The 18,607-nt window shown below is 57.0% G+C and overlaps 1 protein-coding gene across 2 annotated transcripts in view; it reads left to right on the top strand.

Annotated features, from left to right (window-relative positions):
- The first annotated feature begins 6,053 nt into the window (after positions 1-6,053).
- Positions 6,054-18,607, top strand: part of DISP3 (dispatched RND transporter family member 3) — a 47,316-nt gene continuing 34,762 nt past the window's right edge. For both annotated transcript variants that reach the window (XM_004596049.2, XM_058675206.1), the window contains exon 1: positions 6,054-6,281. The gene's annotated coding sequence lies outside the window, so the exon portion shown is untranslated. The remainder of the gene's footprint in view (positions 6,282-18,607) is intronic.

Below are 18,607 nucleotides of genomic sequence, written 5' to 3' on the forward strand. Positions count from 1 at the left end.
ACGTGCAGTACGATGCCACTCTCTCTGGGACTGGTGTTGTGGCATAGCAAGTTACACTGCGGCCAGCAACACCGGGGTGCCCCAAGGGTGCTGGTAAGTCCTGGCTGCTCCATTTCTCATCCAACTCCCTGCTAATGCACCTGGGGCAGCAGTGGAAGATGGCCTAAGTCCGTGGGCCCTTGTACCCATGTGAGAGACCTGGAAGAAGCTCCTGGCTTCAGCCTGGCTCAGTCCCTGTTATGGTTGTCATTTGGGGAGTGAACTAGTGGATGCATGATGTCCCTCTCATCTCTCCCTCTATCTCTATAACTCTGCATTGCAAACAAATGACACAAATCTTTAAAAAAGAGAAGACACCCTTCTCCAAGCCTCAGTATTCCTATCTGGAAGGGAGGACAACGGGGAGACTTGCCTCTTGGGTGGCTGTGGGTTTGGATGAACTGCTGTCTATACAAACTGGCCATCAGGAAGGGTAGCCAGTAATTATTGTTGCTAATGTCGTTAGTAACACTCTTTGCTGTGTAAGAGGCATTTTAACTGCCAGAACATAGATAATCTGCCCACCAGCCCTTCCTTCCAACCCAGGGGCCACGGCCTTGGAGTCGTTAGCACAGAGCATTCTCTGCCTGGCCACACTGTAAGTGCCAGCTGAGGAGCTGGCACCAGGGCAGACTGTCAGAGCCATACCAATATTCCTGACTGGGAAAATGCCAGGAAAGCTCTTTCTTGCTGTTACTGCAAAGGCTCAGCTGTGGCCTGGTGGTCAGGGTTAAAGTGGACCCGGCTCCTGGCGCCAGTGGGCCAGCCAGGCTGACTGGGGTGGGGGAAGGAGCTGGCCAACTTGTGCCAGGAAGCTGAAGCCAGGGGACAGAAAAAAAAAACCAAGAAGATAGGATGGGAGAAGATTCTGTGCTGAGTCATGAAGAGTTCATACACTAGCAGGTGCTCCAGGAGCCTTGGGCATTCCTGGGGGAGTAGTGGGGAGACTAGATCACCACCCTCCAGGCATTGGGAGCCCCACCAGGCTCTTACAATTCAATGTGACTGGATTGCTATTGAACCTAAGCTCCGTCCTATATCACTTATCCCAGCGCCACCTCTAAGGATTCCACTCAGTGGCCAAGCCCACACTCCTCAAGTCCCTTTGCCGTCACCACAGGCTGGCAGGCATCGACTACTGTCCACGGTCCTGAAAACTCTTCCCCAGGTCAGCACCTGTGCCGGGGACCTGGCCAGCCGCTCCCAGGAGTTCTGAACCAGGTGATGATTTTTATTTCCTGTCTGGATAAAAGCTATGTCACTGCTTTTCTTGCCGCAGAACCCGTAAATCCATGACTGACTTAACTCTTTAGGCACCTCAGTTCAGAGTTTTTAAAACTGTTTCCTTGCATTGCATTTCCCCTTGTTGCTGTTTATCAATCCTGCCCCCCCAAACATGGGGGATACCGTGTCCCCCTCCCCAGCCTCCTGCCCGTTCTGGACTCCTTTGGCTCTAGCTGTCCTGCAGGAGCCCAACCAGACGACTTTGGAGCACATTTCGACTCACATCCTCATGTGTCATGCAGGATTGAGAAGTCAGAGACAGTTGGGCGCTGGACCCCCAGAGGCAGGTCCTAGGTGCAACCAGCACCTAAGTCTCTGAGCTGCCCATCTTCATCATCCCCCGCCTCCCCGCACCAGGGGAGGGGGGTCACAGGGTCTCCTTCCTGAGATGCTTCTAGATAGAACAGAGGCACCACCATTGCTCCCTGGTGCTCCCGATAGCACTCATAGACAGCCACGTCTGAGTCTTCCTCCACGGCAGGCAGCGCTGCCAACTCTAATCCACAGCCAGGGACATGAGCCCAGAGATGTGAAGTGATTTTCCCAAAGCCACAAAGCTAGGATGTGATTGAACCAGCATTAAAACTAGAACTTTGGATTGTTTCCAACCTCGCCCTCTCAATCCAGTGCTGATTATAAGCACACTCAACAATCTACAGGAAAGCCTCTCTATGGGACTGCTCCCCTCCAAAGGGACAGCCTGTGGTCAATACCACACTGGCCACATCCTTGGCAGGGTCTTGAGCTGCCCCACCAGGACCCCAGCCCTGCTCTGGGAAGCAACCCTCTGAGTCTAACCCTGCACTGACTTTTGCTCTCAGCCATGCTTGGTCTTCCTCAGATGTTGGGGTCAGAGCAAAGGTCCCCCAGCAGCATGGAGGGAAGCAGAGGGGGCTGTCTTATCAGGAGAGGATTCTGCAGCCGTGTGAATATTGATGAAGCTGTAATTGGCTCCCTCTTTCAGAGCCAGGGTGTCTGTAGGCCCAGTCGCTGGGGCTAATTGTTGCAGGCAATTAATAACTTGGATTGTTTTCACTCTGGCGCAGGCTGCCTGCTTTCTTGGAGGGGGCAGGCAAGGCTGGGAAAGGAGTGCTAGGCCGGCGACTTGCCGCCTGCAGAATTCTGGGGGAGGCAGTGGGGGGAGCAGCCATCTGTTCAGTCTCCCCCAGGCCCTCTCTGCAGTCCCCCCAACCCAGCCTGGCCTCAACACTCTTCCCCAGATGCCACGCCTCCTCTTGAGTTATTGCCTCTCTGTCCTTGTCTCCCACAAGCTCTCGCTCAGCTCAGAGCTGGAGATGGCATTTCAGGAGAAGCTGGGGCCCAGCGCAAGATCTCCCACTGGCTTGCTGTATGAGCCCGAGTTGGGAATTCAGGCGGCATGAACTTGAGCAAGTCTCCTGAGCTCTTCAGCATCCATAGCACATGAAATACCCCCCAGCCATAGATACTGTGTTCATCATCCCACCCCAGAGCTCTTTAGCTAAATATAACTGTATGAAGACTGAATCATCCAACGCTTACCTAGAAATCTGGGCCCTGCCTCCATCGGAAAGATGGTTGTCGACACGGTACTGGCAGATATCACGACTGTTCCCATTTCACAGGTGAGAGAATCAAGTCCCAGAAAAACAAAGTGACTAACCCAAGGTCATGCAGCTAATAAAAGACACCTAGAAATGGCAGCCCTCATTTGCAGCTCACCTGACTGCCCGGCGGCTTGGTGGAGGCAGTGGGATTGGAGGTGGGGGTCAGTAGCGTGACATGGAGTGTGAGCTACAGAAGCAATCAGTTGTAAAAGTATTTATTCCTTGGTGCCGGGACAAGGTGTTAGTCTGGTGTCTTTTTCAAGATAAATGCTTCTAACCCTTCCCATAATCTCAGCCCTCAGCTGTCCAGCCAGCTGGTGGGAGGGCTTGAGTGAGTGCAGGGGGGAGAAGTGTTATGGTCAGCTCCGGTCCAGCTTGGAGTGACACTATGAAGAAAAAAGTACTGGACCCGGCGGCGTGGCCTAGCGGCTAAAGTTCTCGCCTTGAACACGCCAGGATCTCATGAGTGCCGGTTCTAATCCCGGCAGCTCCACTTCCCCATCCAGCTCCCTGCTTGTGGCCTGGGAAAGCAGTGGAGGACGGCCCAAAGCCTTGGGACCCTGCACCCTTGTGGGAGACCTGGAAAGATGTTCCTGGCTCCTGACTTCGGATCGGCGCAGCACCAGCTGTTGCGGTCAATTGGGGAGTGAATCATCGGACGGAAGATCTTCCTTTCTGTCTCTCCTCCTCTCTGTATATCTGACTTTGTAATAAAATAAATAAATAAATAAATAAATCTTTAAAAAAAAAAAAAGAAAAAAGTACCAATAGTTACGTAACACCCAGTACCGACCAGGCACAGTGTTCAGGGCTGCTTCTGCACGGAGCTGGCCTCCTTTAATAAGTTCTTTGCAGCCACTGCCCTGAGATAAGCACTTCTCCCATCCCCAACTCTCAGACAGGATGAATAGGGCTCAGCAAGCTGGGCTGATTTTCTCAGAGCTCGTGCAGGGGGAAGGATGGGATCTGAGTCGGAGCCCAGGGGCCCTGCTCGGACCTGGCTGGAGAGAACCTGAAAGAGGAACCGAGGAGTGAGCACACTTGCCAAGGAAGGCTTTTCAATTAGCTGTGAAGACCAAGTACAAGGAAGCAGCTCAATAGCACCAAGGGGCATTTAAATCAGACCTAACATGGACTTCCATTGGATGGTGCTGGGTATAACCTCCGGCTCTGCCACCTTCGGCGAGGATCAGTGAGCCGCTGGGACCATTTCTGACACAGCGCTGGAGGCAGGACAGCTGCCTGAGGTTGCTGGCTGGGGACGCGTGTCTCTGAGCCCAGCACTCCTGGGCTCTGGAAACCGGCTCCTGCAGGCAAGTGGGGCAGGGAGGGGAGGGGGTCTCCAGGCTGAGCCCCCGGAGAAAGAGCCTCATGACTTTCCATGCCCGCACCAGCTCCGGCTGCCACCCTTTATGGCAGGCATATTTCAAATGCCCGGTTCCATTTGCATTTTTAAAACCCCACTGATGGTCGGGAAGATTGCATTCTTGTAGTGTTCCTGGTTACTGCAATCTGCACCTCCCCACCACCTCTTGATAGCAGACCCCACCAAGCACCACCACTGGGGGCAGAGCAAGACCAGCGCCTAAGGCAGTCAATGTGGGGTCCTGGGAGGCCATGAGGGCCCTGTGGTGGGTCAGGCAGCATGAAGCCAGGGCCCCCTTAAAGGTGGGGAGCATGGTCGCATACCCAGGCATGGGCTCAGGGTAGCACAGCAACCAGGGGTACACCAATGGGATGCTGTTGGGGATTTTTCAGGCCAAGGACAGCAGGATAGAACTTCTGAGGAGGCTCCTGGGAGTAGCCTTAAAAACAAACAGCGAAGAATCCAGCCATTCAGCCAGCAAGGCAAGCATGTGTACTCAGCTGGGCTGGGGAACACCCTTTGTGTTTGCCCCAGGCTCCCCTGAAATCAGCCTTTGTTCTCAGTCCTTCCACCCTCTCCCTGTCCTCTGCCTTCCCTCCGGAGGAAGCCAGGGCCACTGGGAGTTTGCAGCGTGGTGTTGGGGGCTGGGGGAGCTCCTCAGCCAAGAGCTCAGGGCAGCAGTATGTCTAGCCTCCAACTCCAAGGCCAGATGGAGCCACTGCGCATCCTCTGATCAACTTGGCCAGCCTGGAATGGGTCCCCGGACAATCCTGAGTATGTAGGAGTGAGTGCTGGGGCAGGAACACTGGCTCGGGCTATTAGCTTCTACACAGTTGAGCTCTCAGGCAGCTGGGGTCATAAATACCAATGTGCCCAGCTGGCGGCCAGCCAGTGGGTCCAGCTCCCAGGGACCTCACAATGCAGAGAGTTGGAGCGGGGGACCCAGGAGCCTGAAGTTAATGTGCTCCCAACTCCATTTCCCCAGCACACACCCTGGACCAGCAGTGCCAGCAGCCTCCCTGTAATGCCGCAGTGGGGGATGCTAGCAGCTGGTCCCCTTCAGAGGGTCCCCGGCTCTCCCTGGGTGACACCAAGGTCCCTGTTCTCTGATCCCAATGCAGAGAAATAAGCACGGCACTGCCCCTGACTCCCAGACCCCTGACTCCCAGACCCCTTTCCCAGAGGTGTCAGGCAGTGCATGTGCGAGCGCTGGAGGCATGCCCAGGCCCAGGGGCTGGCGTGGTTCTGGACTCCGGTGCCAAAGAGGTGAATGGACAACGAGGGAGGAAGAGACGGCGCCAGGAGCCTGGGCTTGGCAGCTCCCTCTGGAGGGCAGCCGGGGAAGCCTTCCGAGTGTCCGAAACTTGGTGACCCGCCAAGGAGGAGACTGAGAGGAACCCAGGAAACTCCAGGGTGGGGGTGGGTCCTGCGCAGCGGTGGTGTGGGACCTGCCCAGGGACGTTGCAGTGGCGGACACTGCCCTCCAGGGGCCGCTGTGCCTCCCCCCCGCCGCCGACCCCCGGATCCGGACTGTACCACCACGCGCCTGCCGCAGGGGGAGCGCAGATCGCGGTGGCGCCTGGCGGCGGGCTCCCGACACGGCCGCCCGAGGAGGGACGCGGGCGCTCGCCGGACGCTGGCCCAAGGTCGGGGGGCGCAGGGACCGGAGGCGCCAGCGCCCGGGGAACGGCGCGACTCCAGAGCCTGCCCCGCACACCCCTGCGGCCCGTGGTAGGAGCCGAGACCCAAACAAAGGCGGGCGGCGAATAAAAGGCGGCGGCGGCGAGTGCTGGGCTGGAGCGCTGGGAACCTGGAGCGGCGCGCAGCCGTCCGTGCTCCGCTCGCCCCGCGGCCGAGCCGAGTGCCCATCGCCGGCATCCTGCGGCTCCCGAGACCCTCGCGAGCCGACGACGCTGCGCGGTGCGCCTGCCGAGGACCCCCCGCCCCATCCGGCCAGCCCCCTCGGGGCGCCCGCGGCTTAACGCAGCCCTGTGCAGCCTGCCGAGGTGAGTGCGACGGGCGCCGGGCGCGCTGGGATCCGGGCTGGGGGATGCCCTGCCCGAGACTGGCAAGTCCTCAGCGTCTCCCGCAGCCGGCCCGAGGCAGGTCGAATGTGAAGTTCTCCCTCCACCGGCCAGCCCCGTCTGCGGGTCACGGAGCATCCGGCAAAGCCGCCTGGTGAGGGGTTAGAGGGGTGGGCAGAACGCAGAGCTGCTCCCCACCTCCGGGCCCCAGTTTTGCATCAGCCGCGGTCTCCCCAGGCGACTTGGATGTCCAGGGATGGCGAGGCCTCTGAGCTCCGGACACCTGCTTGTCCCCGCGGGTGGACCTCTGGTTCTGTAAAAGTTGCGCGTGGATCCGTGGCCGCCCCTGGGTCGAGCTCGGCCGGGCTAGAGTGGAGGGAGGAGCCAGGGAAGATTCACGACTTCCTTGGCGTCTGTGTCCCCCCTCCCCCGCCCCCTGCCCTCTCCGCCTTAGCGCACTCCGGGGCCCTCCACGGGACATTTCCAAGTCCGGGGACCAGTTAATCCTACTTGCAGGTTTGGCCGGGCGCGGGGCTTTGGGGCCGGTTCGGTAGCCGGTGAAAGCGGAGCTCGAAGGTCCCCGGGCTCTGCAGAGAATCCGACATCAGGTGGAGGAAGAGTGGGCATCCAGGCAGCGGTGGCGCTGCCTATCGGGTAGACCGCGGGCGCGTGTGGCGCCCAGTGCTCAGAGCCAGCTCAGCGATTGGGAGAACTTTTCCCAACTCCCCGGGGAGGCCCGCAGGTGGGCTGGGAAGGTACCTCCTTGAGGGTCTGCTGTCCTCTGCGCCAGTCGTCTGCAGGGTGGGCGGCGGCATCTTGCTATCCCACCCGATCACTTCTCGGCCTTTTGGCTATGATCAAGTGTAGTATCCGATCCCACCCGGAACCGGGCGCAGGACCCTGACTATCTACGCCCGGTTCAGCACCGCGGACAGCTCCTGAAGGAGGTCTCCCCTCCTCCTGGTCCTGGCAGGTGCCTGGGAGCCCGCTCAGGCAGAGCGCACAGTCGGCTCCGCAGGTACCCACCACCCGGAGTTCACAGCAGACCCCAGATTCACGTGCACGTGACTGCAGAGCTCTTCCTGCAGGCACCCTGTGATGCCGCCTCCCTGTAGATTACCATCTACCCACACACTCTAGACTCTGAAACCGCCTGCTACTCACACCCAAGCCTAGATGCTAGCTTCTGAGCACCGACAGACAGACACACACCCATCTCTCCTTGTTCCTGCAGGGCAGCAGCTGGGAAGCCGGTCATCTGTCAGAGGGAGCAGGAGTGGTGACCTGGTGGCGTTCTGGGCAAAAGTCCAGCCCAGCAGGTGCCTTAATGAATCTTTCTTGGTTTTGACCTCAGAGTCCGTTTCTCAGTCCCCTATGTTCCAGCCACATCTTTCGCAGCAGGGGCCACTTTCCCGGCTGGCTGAGTCCCTCTCCCTGTTCAGTCAGCCCCCAGCATGGCCCGCCAGCTCGTTTGATCTTTCCAGTCCTGCTTCCCAGCTGCGTACACTGGTCTTCCCTGGGTCTGGTCCAGTCTCTGCTCCAATGCAGACTCCATTGGAGCTGCCTGCGTCCTCCTCTCCTCCCATCTCTTTGGAAATCTGACCCCTTCTGCCCCTTCTTGCATAGGTTGGCAACTTCTGCCTCCCTGCTCTGTAGTCTCTGCAGTCTCCCCAAGGGGCTGGGAACCAGGAAATGAAAGTTTCTGGAATTGTATCAACACCCAGGGGATTGATGGTTATGTGCTTGCGTGCCCTAGAATGCCTCTCCTGCCATTTTCCTGAAGACTAGATGCTCAGAGCAAGATGCCATGGGTGGAGCACTAGACTAGAAGTGGGGAGGCCAGATCCTACTCACTTTGGCCGCAGAGTTCCCTGTACTAATCCCCCCATCTTTGAGCTTCCATCTGTAAGATAGGCCTGGGCTGGCACTGTGGTGTAGCTACTTAAGCTTCCATCTGCAATGCTAGCACCCCATATAGAATGTTCAAGTCCCAGATATCCCACTTTCAATCCAGCTCCCTGATAGTGTGCTTGGGAAAGCAGCAGGGGATGGTGGCCCAAGTCCTTGGGTCCCTGCACCGACAGGGAAGACCAGGACAGAGTTTTAGGGTCATGGCTTGGGTCTGGCCCAGCTCCAGCGCTTGTGGCCATTTGGGGAGTGAACCAGTAAATGGAAGATCTCTCTCTCTCTCTCTCTCTCCCTTTTAAGTAAAATAAAGAAATGTATTTTTAAAAAAGCAGGGTTGACTGAGGTCACCCTTAGGTTCTCTTCCTGCCCTGAATATCTGGAATGTCAACTTTCCTCTGGTTTCCTGGGTTGGGAAGTGGGAATGAACATGGTATTGCACCCTCGCTCGGAGGCGTCGTCATTCCTTCTCCCCAGAGCTCTCACTGGGAATGCCAGCCCGCTTGTCCCCTGAGGAGAGGGGATGAGAGGCGTCGTCATTCCTTCTCCCGCAGAGCTCTCACTGGGAATGCCAGCCCGCTTGTCCCCTGAGGAGAGGTGTTCACCTGAGTTCCTTAGGAAGTCCATGAATGTCAGATCAGTTGCTTCAGGTCACACGGTTGAAGTGCGCCCTCCATGGGGGCTGGCGTTGGGTCGGTCACCAGCATGTCCTCTGCGGGAAGTGGACATGGAGTAGAGGCTGGAGCCCACTCACCTGACCCACAGAGTCCACATCGGCCCTCCCCTCGCGTGGTCAATCAAAGGCAGGTGGGACTGTCTCAGTTAAGGTGCTTCCCCCACGAGGCAGATTCTGGCCTGGCTGCCGATGACCACAGGGGAGGGAGTGGCTGAGAGCAGCTTTTGGAGTGAGTAGGGTTGGGAGTTTGGGGAGAGGCTTGGCACACCAGGTAGAGTGCCTGTGAGCAATTGACTGCCAGCTGGGATCTTTGGCAGAGGAGGGAAGGGGGGGACATGACCATCACCAGCACAGCCTCTTGTCACAATCCAGGAACTGGGGACAGCAAAAGCAGTCCTTGCAGATGAGCCCAGCGAGATGCTGAAAGGCAGGGTGGCTTCCCCAGGCACGAGCAGCCAGCCCACTGTGGGTCATAAACGTAGGCATCCAAAAACAGCCGCAGAGGCAGGTGCACTAACAATAGTGTTGGTGCAGTTAATGATGTTAGCACTGTTCTGATGCGAGGCTCTGTGATCACCCCCTTGGGTTCCATTCCTGTTTGAAGTTGTTTTCCCACCTCAACCCTTGTTGGACTCCTCTCCACACCCCAAATATGGAGAAACCAAGGGCTGGCACAGTGAGGCCAGGCTGTCTATCGTGGCGAGTCCTAGTTTAGGAAGAGCACTCATCCCAGGACATAGTCCCCATCTCCCCTCCGCACCCTGCTGGGCCCTGGGGCCTATTTCCTGCCAGAGGAGCAGGGCAGGTGGCAAATCTGCTGGGTTACAGCACACCCATGCCCAAGGAAAACAAATAAAGAAGGCAGTGTCAGCCCAAAATAGAAACACACACCAAATCCCAAGTATTCATGTTTTCTAAGAGTCGCATTTCACAGGCAGACAGCGCAGCTCACGCTCCAGTGGCTTGACAGAGGCAAGAAGCAGGGCTGCTGCAGGACGGGTTCAGGGATGGCCAGCCGTGGAGCCTTGGTCCTCTCCTCCACCTCCGCACCACCAGTTCACTCCCTGGCTGGCCGAGGCTGGACCAGGGCAGGGGAGTGGACAGTGGTGCTGAAAAATACTCCTCCCAGGAGGGTACAAGCCTGCTGTGTCTGTGTTTGTCCGAGCTTTTTGGAAATAAGCAGCAGGCAGGTGCCTGGCTTTACGATGAGAGGCAGGTGAGAACGATGCTGATCACTTTAGCTATTGTTTGTTGAACACCTGCTTTGTTCTGGGATCCAAAGATGGGCAGGGACAGCCTCACCACCACCTCGGTCTTCTGGCCTGCCAATTGGTAGTCTCCCCTAATGTGTGTGCAAACCAAGATTCAGAGATGTCAAGGCAATTACCCAAAGTCACACAGCTACGAGAGCTCAGATAAGGAGCAGGTTTTGATCTGAAAGAACCAAAACCCCTCATTTTGTGCAGTGCCTGAATTGTTCCCAGTTACTTACCTGCTCATTTATTCATTCAGTGACTATGAAAACAAAACACTTGATGATGGTTTTCAGGAGTCTAGCTGCCTCTGCTGGCTGGGCTGGGGTGAAAGGCAGTGCTGTCCCTTAGTGATCTAGGTGGGCTGGTATGCGAGGGCTCTAAGCTGGTGCCAAGGCTGGGTGCCTCACCTGTGCGCCTCAGTGCCAAGGCTGGGTGCCTCACCTGTGCGCCCCAGCTCGGTCCCCAACCGAGGGAGTTTGGCTGTTTCTCCTGAGGGAAGGGCTTGGGCAGGAGCGCCCCTGTGAGGTGTGGACTGTCAACAGCCTCCCTGCTGCTAAGGAGCCGGGGCTGTGGACGTCTGCAGATGGGAAAGTCATTTCCCAGAGGGCAGGAGAGTCACCCAGAGGCACATAGCAGTTTAGTGGCAAAGCCGGGGAGTCCCAGCATCCCCTCCCTAACCATGAGTGTATGTGAGGCTCCCAAAAGGCACTCATGGAGGGGCAGAGCCAGCGCAGGCAAAACACCCAGCAGCACCCTTCCAAGCGCAGAGATGAAACTTTACTGCTGCCACGCTGCTGTCCTCACCCCTGCCCTCGTCCCCAGCTGTTCACGAACAACAATCTCAAAAGGCAGAGCCTTGCCCAGGCACCGGGCACCGAGCACCGGGCACCGCGCTGCTGCTGTCTGTGCCTTTACTGATGGAATCCCCGCAGCCACCCTGAAGTAGGAGTCCTTACTCCATTTCACCCTAGAAAGGTGATGGAGATCCATGCTCCAGGCCACACAGCCAGCCAAGAGGCAGTGCAGCCCGAGCCCAGCAGAGCTGCTGCTAGCAAGTCCACTCTGAGACTGAGGCAAGGGACTGTTTGCAAGAAAACCTGGGGGAGAAGGTGCTGAGGAAAGCCCTAGCCGACTTCTGTCTCAGCTCAGGTCCCGTCACGCACTGGCTGGAGCATAGGCAGGCAGCAGCTGTGGCTCTGCCGAAACCTGGGAGGAGGACATTCCCAGAGCGGAGGGCCTAGGTCTGTCTGTCCCTGAGCCCAAGGAAGAGAAGCCGCTGGAATGGGCATCAGTACATGGGGGACCCCTGCATATCCCTCATTCTGTTGGTTCCCTCCTTTCCCCACTTCTGCAGAATAGCCCAAGAACTTGAGAAGCTTGGAAATGGCTGCTAGGGTCTTAGTGAATGCAGTAAGCCGGGCCACTGGGAGTGAGGAGGTGGGGACAACAGGAAGGGCCCATGTTGGCTGTGGATGCTGACAGGTGCTGATCTCCTGGGAGATGGCCGCCAGAGGCTTACACTTCTGCTGGAAAAAGCCCCCAGCTTACTCTCCCAGCTCCTAGTGTCAGCCCAAGCAAGCCTGTGTGCCAGACTCTGGGCCGTGAAGGGCAGGAGTCCCCTGTGTCCTGTGCAGCTCACCACCCTATCCCGATGGCTCATCCAGCCCCCCCACTGGAAGTAGCAGAGTCCCCTGGGGCTTCAGGACAGAGGAAGGCTTCCTGTACTCGGTGTCCCCTGCTTCCGCGCAGCGGGGCTCTGTCCCCGTTTGATGTCTTGGAGGGAGGAGGAGACTCATGCTCTGCCAGCCATCTGCTCCAGGCATCCAACACCTACCCTGGCACCTGGACGCTGTGTCCTTTGCCAGCCCTTGTCATGGAGGAGGCGTGGCTAGCACCTGGAAGCCTCTGCTGTCAGGACGAGCATGCTGCTCTTCTGTCTGGGCAGGTGGCTTAAGTAGGCAAGGCCGTGGCCAGTGGGTGTGCTGGGATGCTGGAGGAGGTGGAGGCTGTGTGGCCTTCACTGGCTGGAGCTTTGGCCTCTGCTGGAGAATGACTGGTGGCTTTCTTGGGGTAGGGGTGAGAGGTGGCGTGCAGGGCTGCCAGCATTGGTTGCGATCATCTTAACGGTTGCCTTGCCTATGATGTTTACGATCTGCGGGGCCCTGGACTTGCAGTTCTATGAATTTTAGCTTGTCTCCTCCTCCTACCTGCCCAGCGAGGGGGATGACGTTATTATCTCTTTTTTAAGATGAGAAACACCACACGCAGACGGATGAAGTTGCTTGCTAGGAAGCCCCGGATCCAGGACTCAAGCCTAGCTAGCTGCCCGCAGGCATTGGGGAGCACAGCCTCCCTGCGGCGATTAGGGCTCCTGCTTCGAACTTTCTGCTAATTGGATTTGGGTCATTAAGGAGGAGTGCCAGTAAAGCATGCGTGCCTTTTGGCTCTTCCAGGATCCTGCACACCTGTACTCGGCCTGTATCCCAGCTGACCTCATGACAGGGGCTGACCTGACAAACTGCTGTTCTGCTGGGCAGATGTGGGCAGCAGCTGGCAGCCCAGCATATCTCAGCTGGGACTTTCATCCCCTGACTGGCAAGAGTCTGCTGGCTTTGTCTCATCACCTCAAGAGACTCCGTGGCGGGCAGGATGTTGGTCTTGGTCCCTCCCTGTGGTCCGGATCTCAGAGGTATTAAGCTGAGCCAGAGAGAAAGCAGGCTTTGGAAAGAATTAGCAGCCTGCAGAGAAAGCCCCTCCTCCCACTCTCTAGCCAGGAAAGCAGGGTCAAGGCTGGCTGGTGACGGCAGGTTCAGGGGCTCTGCCAGGGGACCTGGCTTCCCGAACTGGGCTTCAGAGGTTCTGAGCAGATGATCTCCAATACACAGAGCTGGGACTTTGTAGTGAGTGGGGCCATGCCAGCTGAGACATTCCTGGGCGTGAAGATGATCTGGGGTGGGAAGGTTCTGAGGGCCTTCAGGAGGGAAGCAGTGTAGACAGCTCAGAGTGAAGACCCTGATGATTGAACCCCAGGTCCTCATTTTATGCAGCAAGCACCAACAAATTAACAAAGTAAAGACACAGAGGAATGAATAAATGGATGAGTGAGTGGGGCTGAGGGACAGAGACAGTCACGGCTCTGATTTGAAAGGATCTGACCCCACTGAGGGATCCTGGTCTTAGCCCCGCCTCCCTGGAAGGACCCTTCCCTGCCCAGGAAGAGCCTCAGAGGCCTGTGGGTCAGGAAGAACCAGGTGAGGGTAGGGGGAGCTTAGGTGTACTGGGTGGCTCTGGTACCCTGCGGGTGCTTACTGGTTATTACTGGGGGCAAGAGGGCAGCTGCCCACCTCCCCCCACACACAGTGTCACAGCTTTCCCAAAGTTAGCATTTGGATAGGAGGTGACTCTCTTCATTCTTGCTGAAAGACCCGGCCTACCCCTCCCATCTCTGCATAGCTGCTCTCGGCTCACACCCCTGCACACTTGCCACAGCCCATTCAGCTCAGGGTAGGGGAGAGATGGTGTGACTTCTGGCCATGCCCTCTCCCACTCTGCAGCACCCTCTGGTGGTGGGGTTCCTCCAGCTCCCAGCTGCAGTCCCCCCACCCCCACACCAAGAGAGATCTCAGCCACCTTCACTTTGCCAGCACTCTCCCACAGCCCTGGCACACCCCATCTTCTCTGCAGTCACCACTCCTGTGTCCTGGCCCTGGTGGACTCCAAAGGACAGAATGGGAAGATGCCAGCAGGCTCAGAGTTGTGCCCTCCCATTAGACAGAAGGGCAGCATGAGGCCCAGGAGGAAAGGGGAGGGATTGCTGAAAGTCACAGGCAAACAGGGGTCAGGGCCCCAACACTGAAGGCCTGGTACGGGGAAGCAGGTGCCTTGATATCATTGGGGGGGGGGGAGGGGAGGAGCCTGGGGAACCCCGGGCTGGGGCTTGGGGGGCAGCAGTTCATGGTCCCCAGGAACCTGCACATCTGGAGCATTTTGTAAGGGCAGCCGAGGTGTATGTCGGATGGGGAGAGGTACTCCCTGTCCTGTGAGCTGCCCAGCCTGCCTGCTCCTGACCTCCTGAGGGCCAGTGTCACACTCCTCACCCTGGCCAGGGCCTCTGGTCTGATGTGTGAGGCTCAAAACCCAATATAGTGAAAAGAGTACTGAACTTATCAGAAATCAAGTTCGAATACATCCCTTTACTTTAGTTTCTGTTTTCTTGTTTGCAAATTGGAAATCATTCCTAGGAGGAGAAAACCTACAGGAAAGCGACGTGCCAGCTGGAAGTTACTGCGGGGATGTGGCAGCCCTCTGTCTGCTAGGATGAGAAGCTTAAGGACCGGAGGGTGTGGAATGGCTCTGGCACCCGAGCCTCCACTGCCTCCTGGCTGTGCTGACCCCTGAGCCGCCACGTATGCAGCCAGCAGGGACTGGGGGAGCCCCATTTTCTGGGAGGGAGAGAGATTTGCTGTAAGGTTCTCACTTTCCAGGCAGAGGCACTGGGGGCTTCTTTTGTCCCTCCCAGTGCTCCATCTAGCGGCAGCTGACTGAGCCCCTTTTCATCTCGTGGCTTCCCATCTGCCCCCCAGCTTCTCTTTGGGTGGGCTGGGCTGAGTCTTGGGAGATCCCTTGATGCCCAGTGGGTGGTCTGTGGAAGGAGTGAGATGGGGCACCAAGGCTTTTCCTGGAGCTGGGACCTGGCAGGGGGCCACCCACGGGTTCCCAGGGAAGCTGGCAGCAGCCAGCACATAGCTTTGGGCTGTTCTGCTACTTGGCGTGATGTTATGCAGGGCCCTGGCGTGCCAGCCCTCCAGGTCCCCAGAGCTTGGGGATGGAGGGGAGCCATCCCCCAGCAGCAGTGGGCGTCAGACGATGCACTGCCACCCGGTACAAGAGCCACCCCTCCAGTGCTGTCACAGGGCTTGCTCTAGCTCACAGCTGTGGGCAGGGCAAGTCCCTGAGCCCAGCCCCTGAGGCCATTCCTACTGCCTTCTCCCACTTCCCTTGCCCCTGAGCTGGAGCTGTCTGGAGCAGCCATGCAAAGGGAGCCACTTTCTCTGCTTGTTACTCAGATCTCAAAGTGGAGGAAGAGCTCCAGGCTCATCAGCAGCAAAGAATCCAATTTAGCTTTTATGGTTATGATCATTGGGCATGTATTTGGGGATCTTTTATTAACCCAGCAGTCTGGGGGCCAGGGAGCTAAACTGGCTGCGAGGCCCTCTGTGTGTCCCAGGCTTAGCAGACCCCAAAAGGAACCCAGGGGGACAATGACCAGGACTTGGGGGTCAAGGGGGTGTAGGCATCAATAGTGGAGAATGGCTGGACGAAGCAGGCAGGAAAGGGTTTCAGGAACCTGCTGTTGTTCAGGCCCCCGACGACATCAGGGTGCCAGTTCCCATATCAGGCTCTCTGGGCTGCTGGCTTCACTGACGCTGCTTTGTGGGCTGCAGGAGCCAGGCCTGAGGCTCAAGGTCATGAGGCTGGAGTAGTTCATGGCAGGTGCAGCATGGAGGGCTGGGGACATCCCTCTAGGTACTAGAGCACAGTGGCCTCCAGAGGCCCTGATTCAGCCCTACCCTTGTATATAATTTTGGAGTGCTGCAAGGAGATCAGAAACAGCAAAAATAAGTCAACCTCCTAGCATGTGCTGGGCATGTGGCAGGGCCCAGCAGGTGTTGGGGCTGGGTAGTTACCCCCGGCCTTCTCTTTTCTTTCACTGGTTGTGTCCCCAACTCCAGTTGCAAAGTCCTCTTCCTGTCCCACATGCCTCCATCTTTCTTCCCGTGGCTGGAGAAAGAGTAAGCCCTGGTCAGAGATCCCAGGGCTGAGTCCCTCCTGCCAGCTCCAGGGGCATATCTCAATTCCATCACCTGCTGGAGGGGGAAGGGTCTTCCAGAGAACTGTCCTTGACCACTGCCCCACTCCCCACATCTAGTCACCTAGAGAGGTGATTTAAATACAGATTTCCAGGCCCGACACCCTGAGAGTCAACTCTGGAATCTGCATTATAAGCACATATTTCTAGAGACTGCAGTGTGTGTTAAAGCCCAGGGATGTCTGGCAGAAACAAAAAGGGTCTGCTTTGGCCAACTTATAGACCCGCCCGCAAACAGGTGCATGATTTGGGGCCTGGCCCAGGGGTGCTGTGTGTCGCCCTGCCCATCTCATAGGTGGGGAAGCTTAGACTTGGCCAGAGCCCCTGGCCAGAGGCAGGGCTAGGATTTGAACCCAGAGTATCTGACCCCTTTCCTCTGGCTCAGGCCCTGCTTGCTTGCCATCCCTGATGTCCTTCTTCATGTTAGGAAGACCAGTTCTGTTCTCTGGAGCCTGTACAGGGCAAGCGACAGCGGCTGTGGTACCCATTAATGTAGAGTGCCTCTGGTGCTGGCCACGTTGCCCCCCCCCCAGTGATCTGCTGCCCGGAGCACAGCTTGTTTGCCTGATATATATTGAGCTGGTGGGTTTATGAGTCAGCGCCCATAGTTTTCTCACCAGCTGTCAGCCCAGGGAGGCTGGCCGTCCTTCATCCACTCCATCTCTGCAGCCCGCCCTCCCCTGAGATGTGTGGGACTCCAGCCGGCTTGCACCATGCTCCCTCCCTCCCCTGCTACGCTCCTGATAATACAGAGGCCCAGGCTTTTCTTTGCAGAGAGAAATAGACACTTGTGTCTGTCCAACGTCTGTGCTTTCAGACAGCCTGGAAGGATGGTGCTTCTTGGCTGGGGGGATGGGAAGAGGACACGGCGGGTCTGATGGGGGTGGGGGCGCTGGTGCCCGCTTCTGCTGCAGCCGGGAAAGCCAGGTCTCCCCAGGGCTGGAACCAGGAGGGAGGGGGAGTAGACTGAGTGTCTTTTTGGTGGGGGAAGGACTCAGACAAACGCTTCCTCTGTGGATTCGAGGACGTTCTCTGCTCTGTAGCCGTTTTCATTTGAGAGTCTAGGTAGGATTTGAGACCTCTTAATGGAAGGGCCCTAGAGGGGGTTCCCTGTTGCACCCCCAGTTTCTCTCTGGGATTCTGCATTCCACATGGCATTCAGTAAGATTTTCCAGAAATACAGAACCAATAGGATCTTCCTGTCACCTCTCTCACCTCCATCCATTCACCTACCTAGAGAAACTTCTTCTTTTTTTTTTTTTTTTTTTTAAGATTTATTTATTTGTAAGAGTTGCAGAGAGAGAAAACGATCTTCCATTCACTGGCTCACTGCGCAAACAGCCATAACGGCTGGACTGGGCCCCTGAAGCCAGGGGTCAGGAGCTTCTTCCTGGTCTCCCACATGGATGTAGTAACTTCAGTGCTTGGGCCATCTTCTGTTGCTCTCTTAGGCACACTTGCAGGGAGCAATATTGGAAGTGGAACAGCCAGAGTTTGAACAGGTGCCCGTAGGGGTTGCTGGCATTGTAGGTGGTGGCTTTTCTCACTATGCCACAGTGCTGGCCCAGAAAGCTTTCTTACAAGGAATTGGCCAGCATGATTTGAAGGTCAAGCAGTCCCAAAACCTGCAGTCTGTGAACCGGCAGTCTAGAGGAGCTAATGTTCAAGTGCAGGTCCAAAGGCCCGGGAACCCAGGAGTTAGTGGCCTCGAGCTTCAATTGTGCCCAGGGCTGGGAAAAGCTGGTGTCTTGGCTGGTCCCAAAGGCCAGAACAGACTCAGCCTCAGGTGCACAGCAGAGGGAGGGGCACCTGTCCAAAGTGTGGGGGCCACCAGGTCAGGGCTGCCTGTCTGCTTTCCTTGGGTGGCTGATGCAGTCGCTCACCTCAGACACACATGGCTAGCCAAGCATCATGGCCTGGTCAAGCTGATCCTTGCCAGGTGGCCCAGCTTCCGGATTCCTATAGATGTCCTTGATATCATGGCCTGTGTGGACATTCCCTGCCAGCAGGATTACGGGCCTGAGGGATTCCGGGTGTTGCGGGGATGGTGCTGACTTGTTGAAAGGCCAAGGCTTGCTTTTTTTTTTTTTAGATTTATTTATTTTATTACAAAGCCAGATATACAGAGAGGAGGAGAGACAGAGAGGAAGATCTTCTGTCCGATGATTCACTCCCCAAGTGAGCCGCAACAGGTCGATGCACGCCGATCAGAAGCCGGGAACCAGGAACCTCTTCCGGGTCTCCCACACGGGTGCAGGGTCCCAAAGCCTTGGGCCGACCTCGACTGCTTTCCCAGGCCACAAGCAGGGAGCTGGATGGGAAGTGGAGCTGCCGAGATTAGAACCGGCGCCCATATGGGATCCCAGGGCATTCAAGGTGAGGACTTTAGCCACTAGGCCACGCCGCCGGGCCCCAAGGCTTGCTTTGATCTTGGTTCTCAAGCACTACCAGGCTCAGTGGGAGCAGTCTAGACTTTGCGATCAGTAGATCAGAGATTCGAGCTCTAGGTCTGCTCCTTATTGGCTGTGTTACCAAGGGGGAGCTGTTTAATCTCTCTGATTCTGTTTTGTTGTTGTGAAATGGAGGACACTCATAACAACTT

This window comes from Ochotona princeps, chromosome 2, assembly GCF_030435755.1.
Source record: "Ochotona princeps isolate mOchPri1 chromosome 2, mOchPri1.hap1, whole genome shotgun sequence".
NCBI lineage: Eukaryota > Metazoa > Chordata > Mammalia > Lagomorpha > Ochotonidae > Ochotona > Ochotona princeps.